This window comes from Elephas maximus, chromosome 10 (assembly GCF_024166365.1).
Source record: "Elephas maximus indicus isolate mEleMax1 chromosome 10, mEleMax1 primary haplotype, whole genome shotgun sequence".
Classification (NCBI taxonomy): Eukaryota; Metazoa; Chordata; class Mammalia; order Proboscidea; family Elephantidae; genus Elephas; species Elephas maximus.
The window spans coordinates 33,640,706-33,655,101 of NC_064828.1; the positions used below are offsets into that span (position 1 = coordinate 33,640,706).

Sequence of the window (14,396 nt, forward strand, 5' to 3'; positions counted from 1 at the left end):
AAAACTATGCGGCAGTTCTATATTCTGTCACATAGGGCCACTATGAGTAAGAATTTACTCGGCAGCACACAGCAACAACGGGACTTTTTCCCAAGCCACCACCAGTGAAATCTTAAGTAATCGAGCCTCTGCCTTGGGCTAAGAACTATTGATGCTGTAAATACCACTAGGAACGGGATTCCCTTTGCCAGTGAGGTGGTAAGTCAGTTAGTCCCAAACCCTACCTGTATTCTTGGACAATTTTTGATACCAACCGTATCAGTTTGAGTCCTGCAAAAGACAGACGCTAAGACAAAATTAAACATGTAAGGATTTTATTAGTGGAAAGACCTATGAAAAATATAGAGAAAAGAACTGAAGTAGGCAGGGAGAACCTTCAGACTGTGATACAGATCTGACACCTGTAAAAAGAGAGGGACAAGTAAGGAAAATTGAGTAGAAAGAGTCTCCATCTGCAGCAAAGGCAATTTCTTCCAGGCTGATGAGGAATACACAAGCCATTCCTGCATCCTACAAGAATGGACTAGCTCTAGTAACTCCACCATGCTCAATCAGTAGCTGGGAGCAGCCATAGGAATGCAAGGCTCCATTGTAAATGCAATGGTAGATTGGAAGGATGATAGCTGAAGTTGTCAGTCAACTAAGCTCTTTGAAGCAGGATCTCTTAAATGAGGCCTGAGTGGCACATTTCCAAGGCTGTCATAAATGTCATATCAGGAATTCAGTCATACTCTTTGCTCTTGACAGATTGAACACTCAACAGTGGCTGCAGACAGATAGACCTTGGTTAGTGAAGCTATGTATGTTGCTAAGCCCATGCATAGCTCTGTTACCATGGCCACTTTGTTTATTATTCCAGCAAGAACAAGGGTATCTGGGAAAAGAGGTTGATGACTAACATCTATAGGACAGATCATCTTTTCCACCTGAAAATTAACATCCTCCTCTCTTGAGGTTAGGAAACCCTGGTGGTGCAATTCGAATCCACCAGGTGCTCTTTGGAAGCAGTATGGGGCAGTTCTACTTTGGCCTATAGGGTTGCTATGAGTTGGAATCAACTCAACAGCAACGGGTTTGGGTTCTGTAGAGGTTGCTTTTTGGTGAGAATCCTCATGGGATGCAAATATTTTCAGCTTTATGACCATTCAGAGAGATCTATCCATATACTTCTTCCTTACATGTCTGTCACCAGTTATCCAATGGTGTTCCTTCAAAGCCTCTGACCATTAATCAAACTGTTAGACACTGCCTATCAATCAGTGTGAATCTGTACATCTGACCATATCTCCCTTCAAGTGATTAAAGTCCTGCCTACTGAAAGGATTTCCCCTCCATGGAGATTTCCTTTCATCATTGCCCTTCAGGCCCACCCATGAGTGGGACAGTAGTGCTACAGATGTCCACATTTCAGTAGTGTTACCATATTGTGTAGAATCATCTGTAATCCAGGCTTCATTTTTTTCCCTCAGTCAACTGGTCATAAGAAATTCTTCATGAGGCCATAGGTACAGGCTGAAAGAGATGAGACAGTGGAGCAGAATTAGCAGCCATGGTAATCTGTGCCACTTGCTAATGCTGTTTATATATGCCTTCAAGACATGCTCAAGCCTTATCTCATATATACCACTCTCACCACTGTGCATGCCCAACTTTATGGCTTGGAGGGCCAACAACACCTACTTCATGAGGGGCATTTAAGGTCACATGATAACTTGGTGGCCCATGGTCAAATGTTTAGTCTCTACTAGGACCCAGTAAGGGGCACAGCGGTTAAGTGCTCAACTGCTAACCGAAAGGTTGGTGGTTGAACCCACCAGCTGCTCCGTAGGAGAAAAATGTGGCAGTCTACTTCTGCAAAGATTACAGCCTTGAAAACCCTATGGGGCATTTCTATTATGTCCTATAGGATCACTATGAGTCCAAATCAACTCTACAGCAGTGGGTTTGGTTTGATTTAGGACTCAGTAAAAAACCAAGAGCTGTTTTTCAAGAGGAGAATAGACATCTGTAGAGGATGACATGGATTTGCTCCCAGATCCTAAAGCTTTGCTGTGTGATTTACCTGAGAGACCTGCCAAAATCTCAATAGACTTAAGCATCACTGGATCAGTTGTGTCATATAACCAAAATGGCAAAGAAGCTTATATGGCAGCTTAGACCTATTGCAGAGATTTCTCTTTCTCTAAGTCCTTCTCAAAACTGGAAGCTTTTAGATTGCTCAGTAAATGGGCCTAGGCTAAAACGACACACCTAATAAGGTATATGTTGCCTCCAAAATCCAGTGAGGCACACTAGGTATTATGTCTCTTTCTTAATGATAGGAACCAGATGTAGCAACTTGACCTTTACCTTGGAAGAGGTATTTCAACTTGCTCTAGACCATGGGACCCCAAGAAATTTCACAAAGGTGGCAAGATCCTATGTTTTTCTAGGATTCATTTCCCACCCTCTGGTATACATATCTTACTAAAATGTCTAAAGTAGTTGCTAGCTCATGCTCTCCTCGTGCAGTCAGTGATCTCCTTGCCCATCAATGGAGTGGATCAGTGGGATGCCTTGTGGAATGGAGAAGCAATCAATGCCATGTGGAATAGATTAGGATGAGACTACAGAGTTGATATAGCCCTGAGGCAAAACAGCGAAGATACATTATTGACCCTTGCAGATGAAAGCAAAATTCTTCTGGTAACCTCTAAAAATAATAATAATAAAAAAAAGAAGCAAACCCCTTGCCGTCGAGTCGATTCCAACTCATAGTGACCTGTATAAGAGAGATGGATCTTAAAGAATGACAGGGAATTATTGTAAATTTAATCAGATGGTGAATACAATTCCAGCTGCTGTTCCAGACATCGCTCATTAATGGAACAAATCAACACATTCTTTGACACTTGATATGTAACTACTTACGTAGTAAACAATTTTTACCTCTATACACCTGTTAGTAGAGGTTACAGTATAAGTAACCAAGTCTGGAAGAAAAGGAAAATTATGGAATATGATCCCTGGTGGTGTAGTGGTTAAGAGCTTGACTGCTAACCAAAAGGTCAGCAGTTCGAATTCACCAGCCGCTCTTTGGAAACTCTATGGGGCGGTTCTACTCTGTCCTATAGCGTCACTATGAGTTGGAATCGACTCGACAGCAATGGGTTGTTGTTGCTATGCTGAGCCTAAGATGCATTTGTTGTATCAGGTTCTGTAGGAACAGGGGTGAACACAGAATCCTCAGGCCCTAAATTCTAAAATGTCGAGAACTTCATTCCAAACTGTCTCTCATCAAATGAGAGACAGTGATCATATGAGAGATTCATAACCCAGCTCAGTAAAGATGCTTAACTCTTCTCCCCGTACATTGTAATTACCCAGCTCAAAGTCTTAGCACCTACCTCTGTGTGGTAGTTGCACAGTGCTTCCCGCGCACCTGCATCCTGTACTTAAATTCTGCCATGTGGCCTCCAGCCTCATTGCCCACCACAGTGACTCTGGCAGCAATGGCAGAGCCAGAGCGCAGAGGGGAAAAGCTAACTGCAAAAGGAGACTCCAAGTTCCCAGTACCGCACAGCAACGGATCTCAGCATGAGTCAGGTACAACTCCTTAAAAGGACAAATAATTTTCACAGACCCCAGTTGTAACTAAATTTTTTTTTTTTTTTTTTTTTTTACCAGTTATCAGTTGCCGTTCAGTCAGTTCCAACTCATGGCGACCCCATGTGTGTCAGAGCAGATCTGTGCTCCAGAGGGTTTTCAATGGCTAGTTTTTTTGGAAGTAGATCGCTAGACCTTTCTTCTGAGGCATCTCTGGGTGAACTCGAACCACGAACCTTTCAGTTAGCAGCCAAGAGCGTTAACACTGCACCAACCAAGGACTCCTAAGTTGTTTTTTGACATAATGTTGTTTAAACAGGTGGGAACATAAAATGGTGTATAAACTCTGCATGCTTATTATACAACCATAAAGCAAAAACTAAGACAAATTAAGCATACACAGAATTTCAAAACCAACAAAATTCAAATTAATGATTTTAATTTGGTCTAATAAATGACTTTTGGGTGAACCTAAATCACCAATTTTGAGTTTGATAGAAGAAAACTATATATGTGGTCTTGAGTCTTGCTTAGCAGTTGGATTCTTCTGGTTTTGTGCATGATTTTCATCGTTGTTATTTTTCCTTTATTCAAAAACAAGTTTGCGTTGAATTGTTAAGCCGTTCATTTGATGGGCCAATCAATTTACTGTGCACCAACAATACGATATTGAAATTTTTAAAAAAATTTTAATGAAGCATTCTTGACTGCATGATTACAGCTATACTTATTACTAATCAACTCTAGCCAAGTGGTTTATGCAAAAGATGACCTCTGTTATGTACAGGCACGTGAATGGCGGACACAGTTCTGATCACGCTGTGGGTTCCCATGCCTATAGCATCTAACTTGTCATGATTCCACTTTCCCACAATTGCTCTCTATTCACATTACCTGACATCATTTGGCCTTCGCTTAGTACTAACATTACTTTAAAAGCAAAGGAGGGCACTAAACTTGAGTGAAAGTATCTGGTTATTACATAATCATTCAGATGAGCCCCAAAATGAGTCCGTTGCATATTATGAGAGAGATGTATTCCTTCCAACCTTGCAGAATTCAAGACTGATTTTTTCCAAGGGGGAAAAAATGAGGAATTGGTTTTCAGAGGCTATATACCTACAACTTTGTGGCACATTTTTGTTTCAATGCTGCTTTTTCTTTTCTTAGCATCATCTATAATATTTAGCAACTGACCTTTTCTAAATTAGTGGCAAACCATATTGAGGCAGTTGTTTAGCTTTCTTCATGGCACTATCATAGCTAACACCTGTTTAACAGTTAAGTATTTGGGTGCACATTTTTCAGCATGAGCTTTGGTATCAACTCTTGATGAACATTTGCATAAAACATAAAAAGCAGCTTAAAAGCATTTTTAAATGATGGTTAAAATAACAACACAAAATTCTTGTAAAGCACAAGGTAGAATACATCAATCATACTGACAAAGGATTGGCTGGTTACTTCCATTACAAGCTAAAGTGGCGCCACCATGTGGCAGTAGAAAAAACACAACTTACCATTTTTTTCTCCCAGCTTTGAAAATATGCAAATCTTCATTTGCTTCCAATTTGTGAACCACGGTATTAAAAATTTTGCTCATAAATATATGCTATCAATTTTTGTATCTGCCCACTTATATTTTACATAATTTGTGCTATCCAACTGTATATTTTAGATCTTCGTGACATTGGAAACATTTTTAATTTTCATAAAAACATGACCCATTGCGTCGAATCGATTCCGACTCGCAGCAACCCTATCGGACAGAGTAGAACTGCCCCACAGGGTTTCCAAGGCTGTAATCTTTATGGAAGCAGACTGCCACGTCTTTCTGCCGCAGAGCCGCTGGAGGATCCCAACTCCTGACCTTTTGGTTAGCACTTTAATCACAGTGCTACCAGGGCTCCTTATAAAAACATGAAGATCCTTAAATTCTAAGAAAGTACGTATTCCAAATCGAAGCAATAGAAAATATAAGAAATTTTTTAAATCCAGTTTTAAAATAATCCCTGTTACTATTATAATTTTTATACAAATTAAGGTCTGGGAACTGTCCTAAGAGTAATGAGAACTTTATGTCTCTGTAAAAAGAGCACTATTCAAAAAAGGGACAAAAACTTAATAAATGTGGGATATTATCTTTGTCGTTAAATGCACAGATTTCAAAACGAGTTCTTTGCTTTCTAAGTCCTCTGATCAGAAATCCAAATAATCTAAATCCTTGATTTCTGTCACCTCGAATTTATTACCTTGTTAATTTTAAAACAGTATATTGGTAATCGGATCGTTATAACTGGCTACCAAATTATAATTTTTAGTTCCCTCTTACGAATTTATCTCAGTATTGAATATTCCAACTCATGTGAACAGGATGATTATTTGTTGTCCTGCTTGCCCATATTCTCCAAATGTTCAATAATAAGCATGTGCTAATTTTATGATTGGAAACCCTGATGGCCTAGTGGATAAGAGCTCGGCTGCTAACCAAAAGGTCAGCAGTTCGAATACACCAGGTGCTCCTTGGAAAGCCTATGGGACAGTTCTACACTGTCCTATAGGGTTGCTATGAGTCGGAATTGACTTGACAGCAATGAGTTTGGAAACCCTGGTGGTGTAGTGGCTAAGTGCTACAGCTCCTAACCAAAAGGCTGGCAGTTCAAATCCACCAGGCGCTCCTTGGAAACTCTATGGTGCAGTTCTACCCTGTCCCGTAGGGTCGCTATGAGTTGGAATCAACTCAAGGGCAATGGGTTTAATTTTATGATGAAATTAAATTCCTAAAGAAAAAATTTTCACGTGAGGAGAGAAATAACAAAATTCGCTTTTTAGAGTACAATATGCAATAAAAAGAAGTTAATGTAACATTTTACTCTGGTAGTAAGAAAAATAGGAGAAGCTGAGATACCTTTCCTATGACAACATAAAAGTATATACCATTAAATATTAACATTGCAAACGAACACATCCTATAACCCAGAAATTTTATGTCTTAGTATTATCTTTATTATAAAAAAGAATATTTACAAAAAGTTCATCGCAGCCATTTTGGGGTAATAAAAAGCTGGAAATAACACAAACGTACAGAAAAAAAAAGTTAATAAATTGTGGTATGTCTATATAGCAAACGGAAACCCTGGTGGCGCAGTGGTTAAGTGCTACGACTGCTAACCAAAGGGTCGGCAGTTCAAATCCGCCAGGTGCTCCTTGGAAACTCTATTGGGCAGTTCTACTCTGTCCTGTGGGGTCGCTATGAGTCAGAATTGACTCGACGGCACTGGGTTTGGGTTTTTTTTTACATAGCAAACAGTTAAAAATAATGAAGTAAATCTATACATAACAACAGGAAAAGAACTCCAAAATGCATTATTGAGTGAAAAAAGCAAGTTATAGAACAATTTAGAGAGTATGATACCATTTATGTTAATAAAAATAGTTGCACAACATAAACTCTAAATATTGCATGATAAGTACATTGAGTAATTTCCTCTTAGTGATTACCCTGAAAGGGTAATACAATGGGAAAGTCAATGGAGATTTTAGTTTTAATTCCAATTCTTTCATTTTTATAATAAGGATGGGCTTCAAAAAAAAAAAAATCCGTTGCCGACAAGTCAATTCCGACTCCTAGCGACTCTATAGGACAAAGCAGAACTGTCCCATAGGGTTTCCAAGGAGTGCCTGGTGGATTCTAACTGCCAGCCTTTTGGTTAGCAGCTGCAGTGCTTAACAAGTATACCACCAGGGTTTCCTACAGGATAGGCTTATTACTTTATAATTAATCTTTAATTTAAAAAATTTTAAGGTTTCTTCTCTACCTTCGTACATTTGAATTCATGCACATATGCAAATAAAAAAATTCAGCTTTCTCAGGGATTTTTATGACTGGAACTTTTCAAGCAAACTCTACTTGGTCTTTCCCCAATTCCACTTGGTCTTTTCCCAATTCATTAACATCTTTTCTTTTCACCTTAAAAAAAAAAAAAAAAACTTGTTTTCCAAACGGTTTTAGGGTCATAGTAGGGTTTGCTGATGGTTGGGGAACCCTTCTGCTGTGAAAGTACCTTGGTTGAATAATTGGTCCTCAGTCTATACAGTCAAGAAAGTGGATGCTCTCAGTAAACCCAGGGTGATGAACCCATCAGTGCCAAATTTACGCTATTTAAGATGAGACAAATTCAGGCTTAAACCCAAATGCCGATGTACTTACTATTTTGGTCCCTGTCCAAGGCACCTTTCCCCCTAGTTAGTATCATGATACTTTGGAAGCCAAATTATTGACAATAAATGTGCTTACTGAGAATGTGGGATGTTAAACAGTTTGGGAAATGGGGTGTTTTATTTCCCGTAAGCTCTAAGAAAGCTCCATAAAGAATCCCACTCCCCAACAAAATTGCCTCTTGGAGACAGGATTTTACATGTATTCAGTTTTAACTTCTCTCTCCTCTTGACAGTGCTGACCACTGTCTTCCTGTGGGTTATTATTTCCCTGGAGATCTACTGATCAAGTTGGAACTCAGATTATTTTTCATGTGGAGGTGGGGGGCATTGTTTCTCTTCCCTTCGTATATTAATTTAATGAGACAAACTTTCACAGTCTCTCACTATCAGCCTACAGCCCCTGTATCCTCTCAACCCTGAGAAGTCTTGTCACACTGAGGAAAATATTGACATATGTTGCACCCAGAGGGAGTTTCAGAAGCATGGTAGCGGTGAGGAGACACACTGGCTATGAAAATAGCTAATGCAATCAACCTCTCAACTAGTCAAGCTCCAAACCAAGACTTCCTCCCAACGTCGGCTATTCCTCTCTCCCTGAAACAGGGCCAAAAAGAAATTTCTAAGCATAAAGGCAGTAAACAAAATTACCAGGGGCATAAGCATATGCATAAATTTTGAGTGCATGAAAGTCAAAATCTCTGAATGTCAAAAACTGTTTGAATTAAAAAACCAATAACAAATTCATTTTTTTAATTGTATGTGAGCTATATAACAGGCCAATGTTAATATGTTTAATATATTTATATTAATAGGGTTTATACATGTAGATAAGAAAAATATTAACCTGATGGATAAATAGGCAAAGATGAGATACTCCAATTATACATAAATTGCTAATGAATATTTGAAAAAAAAAAAAGTTCAACCACACTGAACATCAAAAAAAAATGCAAATGAAAATAACTGTCATTTATATTAAATTAGCATAGATTTTTAAAACAATTGTCACTCAAAGCTGGTGAAAGTAGGCCCACTGGGGACACTTACAGTTTTTGCTGCTTTGATTACAAACTAATACAGTATAACAGTAGATTGTTTGATAAAAGGCATCAAGAGCTTTTAAAACAGTCATACCTCTTGGTCCAATAATTGGGAATCTGTCTTTAAAAGAGTCATCTGAACAAATTTTTGATAGATAAAGATACTCATTAATTGTTCATTATAATTTCAAATAATTGGAAAGAACCTAGATATCCAACATTAAAGGAATGGTTAAGCAAATCAAGGAACAGCTATCCAGTGGGATACTATGCAGCCATTGAAAATTAGATTTTAAAGAGTTTTAATTCACATGGGGAAAGTTATCTTCTTCTAGTACACATGGGAAAATATTGACAAAAAATTGAATATACAATATGGCCTCAACGATGTAAGAAAATATACTTAAGACTAAAGTCTAGAAGGAAAGAAATATTCCCGCATGGTGCAATGTCTCTGGGTCATAGGACTATGGATGATTTCCTTCTTCTTCTTTATAATAGTACGTAATTCGCAATTTTCCCTTCAGAGCACATATACTTTTTAGTGAGAAAAATCATCTAATAAAAGCGATTTTTAAATATAAGCTTATGTGCCCTGAAAATACTTTAGTTCCCCTTAACATGGGTGTTTTAGTTACCTAATGCCACTATAACATAAATACCACAAATGGGTGGCTTTAGCAAACAAAAATTTATTTTCTCACAGTTTAGGAAGCTAGGAGTCCAAATTCAGGGTGCCGGCTCCAGGGGAAGGCTCTCTCTCTGTCACCTCTGGGGGAAGGTCCTTGTTTCTTTTGGGCTTCTGCTCCTGAGTCATCTTCATGTGTCTTGGCATCTTCCTTCCCCCACAGCTCTGCTTCCCTAAAAATATTCAGTGAGAGAGAAAAATTGCTGTAACAATAGTTTCAGAACAAAAATGAAATAATTAGTTTCTATAAGCAGAAGTCCCCTGGAATAAATCTACTGAAAGGCAAACACTGTATACGTTCCAAACGCAGGGAAGATAAGGAGAAGAGGTGGCAAAGATGCTCTTTGGGGAATAACACAATCCTGAAACCATGAAAATACATCCTAGGGGCTCTGGCAATCAAGGAATCACTGTCCTTCCTCCAGCCAGAGAGAGGGTGAAAGAGCCATGGAGAGGTGGACCACAAACCTGAATCCTGATACCACTCACCAGCTAATCAAGAAATCATAGCAATCTCTGGGTCTCAGTTTCTCACCCATGAAATGAGGCAGTGAACTAAAAGATTCCTCAGTTTTCCAGTTCTAACGTCCTATGGGTCTGTGGGGATCTCCATCCTGGTTGGCCCCTGGAGGCACTTGGAGACTTTGATTTTAAAGAATCTTGGAGTCTCAGAGCTGAATGAGGACATAGTTCCTTTGTGTAGAATTGTAGACACTATCTTTTTTTTTTTTTTTCTATGCAAGCACTTCGGGCCTTTAAAATAATGACTTGGTCCTTGGGCTGTCTCTTGTAACTTTAATATTTACACTCTAACAAAGTGCTCATTAGTGTTTGAGCCAAAGCAATACCATTCTCTTTATTCATTCCAATGAGCTTATTTTACATTAGCAAGAAAGACCCAGAGATAGAGGTCCGTGGGGTATTTGCCCAGCCAAAGTGGATCTAAAACAGAAATAAATTTGAAAAGTGCTAGCACAGGACACTCCGAAAGTCTGTTCTGACACTTGACTTTCAGAGGGTGAGGTCCCACACAAGCAACCCTGACCTCCCCCAGCCCTGGTTCAACCCAGAGCTACCCACAGCTCCCTGAGGTACCCGATCAACTCCCGCTGCAGACGCAGGACCAGCAGAGAAAAGCAGTAGCGGGATGGGACTGGAGAGCAAACAAGACCTAAGCAAAAATCTCTTCCAAATTTCTACTTCCTCAGAATAACTCGAGGCCCTCAAGAGTGGAAAAGACTGCATTTTCTCAGATACATTATTCTCTGTAGTTGTAATTAAAAAACCAGTTGCCATCACCTCATCTCCAACCAATGGTGACCCCATGTGTGTCAGAGAAGAACTGTGCTCCACAGGGTTTTCAGTGGCTGATTTTTTGGAAGTAAATCACCAGGCCTTTCTACCTAGGTGCCTCCAGGTAGACTCAAACCTACAACCTTATGTCTAGCAGCCAAGCATGTTAACCATTTGCACCACCCAGGGACTACCAGAAACCCTAGTGGCATAGTGGTTAAGTGCTATGGCTGCTAACCAAAAGGTCAGCAGTTTGAATCCACCAGGCACTCCTTGGAAACTCTATTGGGCAGTTCTACCTTGCCCTATAGGGTCACTATGAGTCAGAATCAACTCAATGGCACTGGGTTTGGAACTTGGGGGGTGGAGGGTGGGGACTCTCTAGCTGTGATAAGTGCCCCCAAAAGGAACACCCCCACTTGAATGTATGATAAGAGTGGTATGATACCTTCCATTTAATCTCAGTCTCTCAGATGGTAAATTTTATAATTCCACTTAGAATCCACCTAGAGTCACTTTCTTACTCAGTAGGTGGGTGGAGGCTTTACATCCCTAGATCTGCTTTGATTTACTGGAAGGATGGAAACACATTTAGCAACTGGACCTGAAGCAGGTTGCTATTATTGAAAGGGGCACCTTTGTGTATTTTAAACCAAAAACCAAACCCGGTGAAATCAAGTCCAACTCATAGTCCTACAGGACAGAGTAGAACTGCCCCATAGGGTTCCCAAGGAGTGGCTGGTGGATTCCAACTGCTGACCTTTTGGTTAGCAACCAAATGCTTAACCACTGCGCCACCAGGGATCCTTGCATATTTAGGGCGCTTTATCTCTTCTAAGGAGTTGAGGTGGTGCAGTGGTTAAAGCACTCAGCCGCTAACCAAAAGGTAGGCGGTTCGAACCTACCAACCACTCCAAGGGAGAAAAGAGTCCATAAAGATTACAGCCTTGGAAACCCTATGGGGCAGTTCTTACTCTGTCCTTTAGGGTCGCTATGAGTCCGAATTGACTCGATAGCAGTGGGTTAGGTTTGGTTTTTGTCGTCTCTTCTAGTACGCCCGGTGTTAAATGGACACCTCTGGCTTCTTCTGAAAGAACAACCTGGTAATGTCTAGCAGAGGCTTGGGGGGATTAATTTAATAACATCAAGGACTTCTTGCATGGAAGAGAGTCCTCCTCCAAGTTATGATCCTGCTCAGTACTTCTGAGCACTGGTGGCGGTCACATGGACCGGCTGCAGCAGAGGCTGAGCACGATCCACCAGAGACCAGCGGGGAGTGGTTCCTCTGTAGGCTGAGGAAATGGCCAGAGGGATGGCACTGCTGTTCTAGTTAAAAGTTTTCTCCACATCAAAAACAGATCATGATTTGCATTTAAAATTTTCCAGAAGTCCTCATTTCAAGTCAGGATTGGCCTTACCCATAGGTAAGTCACATAAGTGGTAGGATTTGATGCACATGAAAAGAAGTATATCCTCACCAGCCTGCTGCCATGTCTCCATTAGTCATTCCTTGGCCTTCAGCCCTTGTAGATCCAGGTTAAAATGCAAATGTTTTACTTGGAGAAGTAGGACATGGAACCTTTATCCACGATTCATGCCCTGGTTGCTGCAATGTCAGATGAAGTAGTTTGGGTTAAAATCAACATAACAATAAAAGGAAGACTTACTTTATATAATGTGTGATCAATTTATGAAATTGGTCACACTAAAAAGTGGTACAAAAATATAAACACTTGAAATCATTTTGGATAAATTAATGCATGACAAATCATTGACATGTTATGAAAGAAAATGAATTTGGGGGTGTAGTTTAACCTTTGAGATTAGTGTTAGGAAGAAGAACTATGTCCTTCACAAGACCACTGCTGACATGTCAGAAGCAGAACATCAAGATAGATTCACCACAGAGCTGAGCCTTTTTGTAATTTGGTACAATCAGCATGTATGATAGAGAAGAGAGATCTGGTTTTGACTCTGTCTTCGTAACTTACAAGTTGCACAATGCTGGTCAAGCTACCTGAGTAATGTGAGCCTCAGTTTCCTCATCTATAAAATTGGAATATGTAAGCAGAAACTAAATGTAGAATTAACCCTCAGTGATTCTCCATTAAACAATATCTTCTTCCTTCCTCCATTCATACACTTCAGGCAGAGGGAGTAAGTTAATGGTGCTGGCCAAGCACCCTTGGGAGACCTATTTCTGAGCCATTGTTAGCCCTGAATTTGGGACAAGCCAGTCATTCCCAGGTGTCCCTCGGTGGTGCAGATGGTTAAGTGCTCAACTACTAACCAGAAGGTTGGCAGTTCAAACTCCCCCAGAGGAACCTTGGAAGAAAAGCCTGGCAATCTGCTTCTGAAAGGTCACAGCCTTGAAAACTCTATGTAGAGCAGTTTTACTCTGCAACATGGGGTCATGGGGTTGCCATGAGTCAGAATCGACTCACCAGCAACTGGTTTGGAGCTTTGGTTTTTTGTCACTCCTGGGCTTGCTCCTCGCTCACTTGTCTGTCTGCTGGTGCTTGTTCACCTGCCAATGACATTGTCCTGGGACAGAGTAGAGCTCTTCCATAGGATTTCCAGGGAGCAGCTGGTGGATTTGAGCTGTCTACCATTTGGTTAGCAGCCAAGCTCTTAACCACTGTGCCACCAGGGCTCCATTTTCTGGGTAAAAAGAAGGGATAATTCTTTGTGTTTTTTGAACTAGCCCATATGTCTGTCTGCCTTATGTATAAGCACCACCTTACTGATTCAAACTGGAAGCTTCAGGAGGGCAAGATTTCTTTTCATTTAATGGGCTGAGAACTGTACCAAACAGAGCCACACTTAAATGGGAACTGAATAAATCAATATCATGATTGTGACGCCATGAATATTAAGAGATTTCTTAGGAAGGAGACACCTCCCTCTCTAACTGAATCATTAATTCCTATATCCTATAAGAAAAAACCGGAGCCCTGGTGGCACAATGGTTAAGTGTTGGGCTGCTAACCAAAAGGTAAGCAGTTCGAATCCACCAGCCGCTCCTTGGAAACCCTATGGGGCAGTTTTACTCACTATGAGTGGGAATCTACTCAAGGGCAACGGGTTTTTTGGATTTGGTAGAAGAACAAAAGCAAACAGCAGCCACCACCATTGGAAGGAATCTGGGAGCGCTGGCCAAGTGACAGTTCTGTTTGGCAGCCACAGTGACCCCAGAGGCATCCAGAGCCTGGGAAGAAACCACTCTGAAACTCCCCTCACATTTTTACACAGAGAAAATCAAATTAGCTGGAATGCCTACAGCTGGCTCCCAAAACAAAACAAATGGAAAAGGGCCTCTGCCTTCTAGACACCTGGGGATGATTCCCAGGTGATCACGTATTTTAACCCTTTTATTTTACAAACAAGGAAACTGAGACCCAGAGGGTTAAGGTGCTTGCTCAAGGCCCAGCAGTAAAAGGAGAGTTGGGGGTTGAAAAACTGCTTATGCAAAACTCAGACCCCAAAGCTGACGACCAGATTTTTCTTCAGTGGAAACAGGAAAACCCATATGACCCTATGTACCCTGGAAGTCCCAGTTATGGGCCAGT

General features: G+C 40.5%; 1 long non-coding RNA gene and 1 gene segment (V, D, J or C); one reads left to right on the forward strand and one right to left on the reverse strand.

The window, feature by feature from the left end:
• The window catches only part of LOC126084627 (T-cell receptor alpha chain C region-like), a 682,839-nt gene that overhangs the window by 478,908 nt on the left and 189,535 nt on the right, over positions 1–14,396 (forward strand).
• Positions 335–10,074, reverse strand: LOC126084647 (uncharacterized). Its single transcript, XR_007519045.1, has 4 exons — positions 10,024–10,074; positions 9,551–9,707; positions 1,421–1,512; positions 335–401 (listed from the first exon to the last, which is right to left on the reverse strand). It is a non-coding gene; the product is annotated as an uncharacterized LOC126084647 (long non-coding RNA).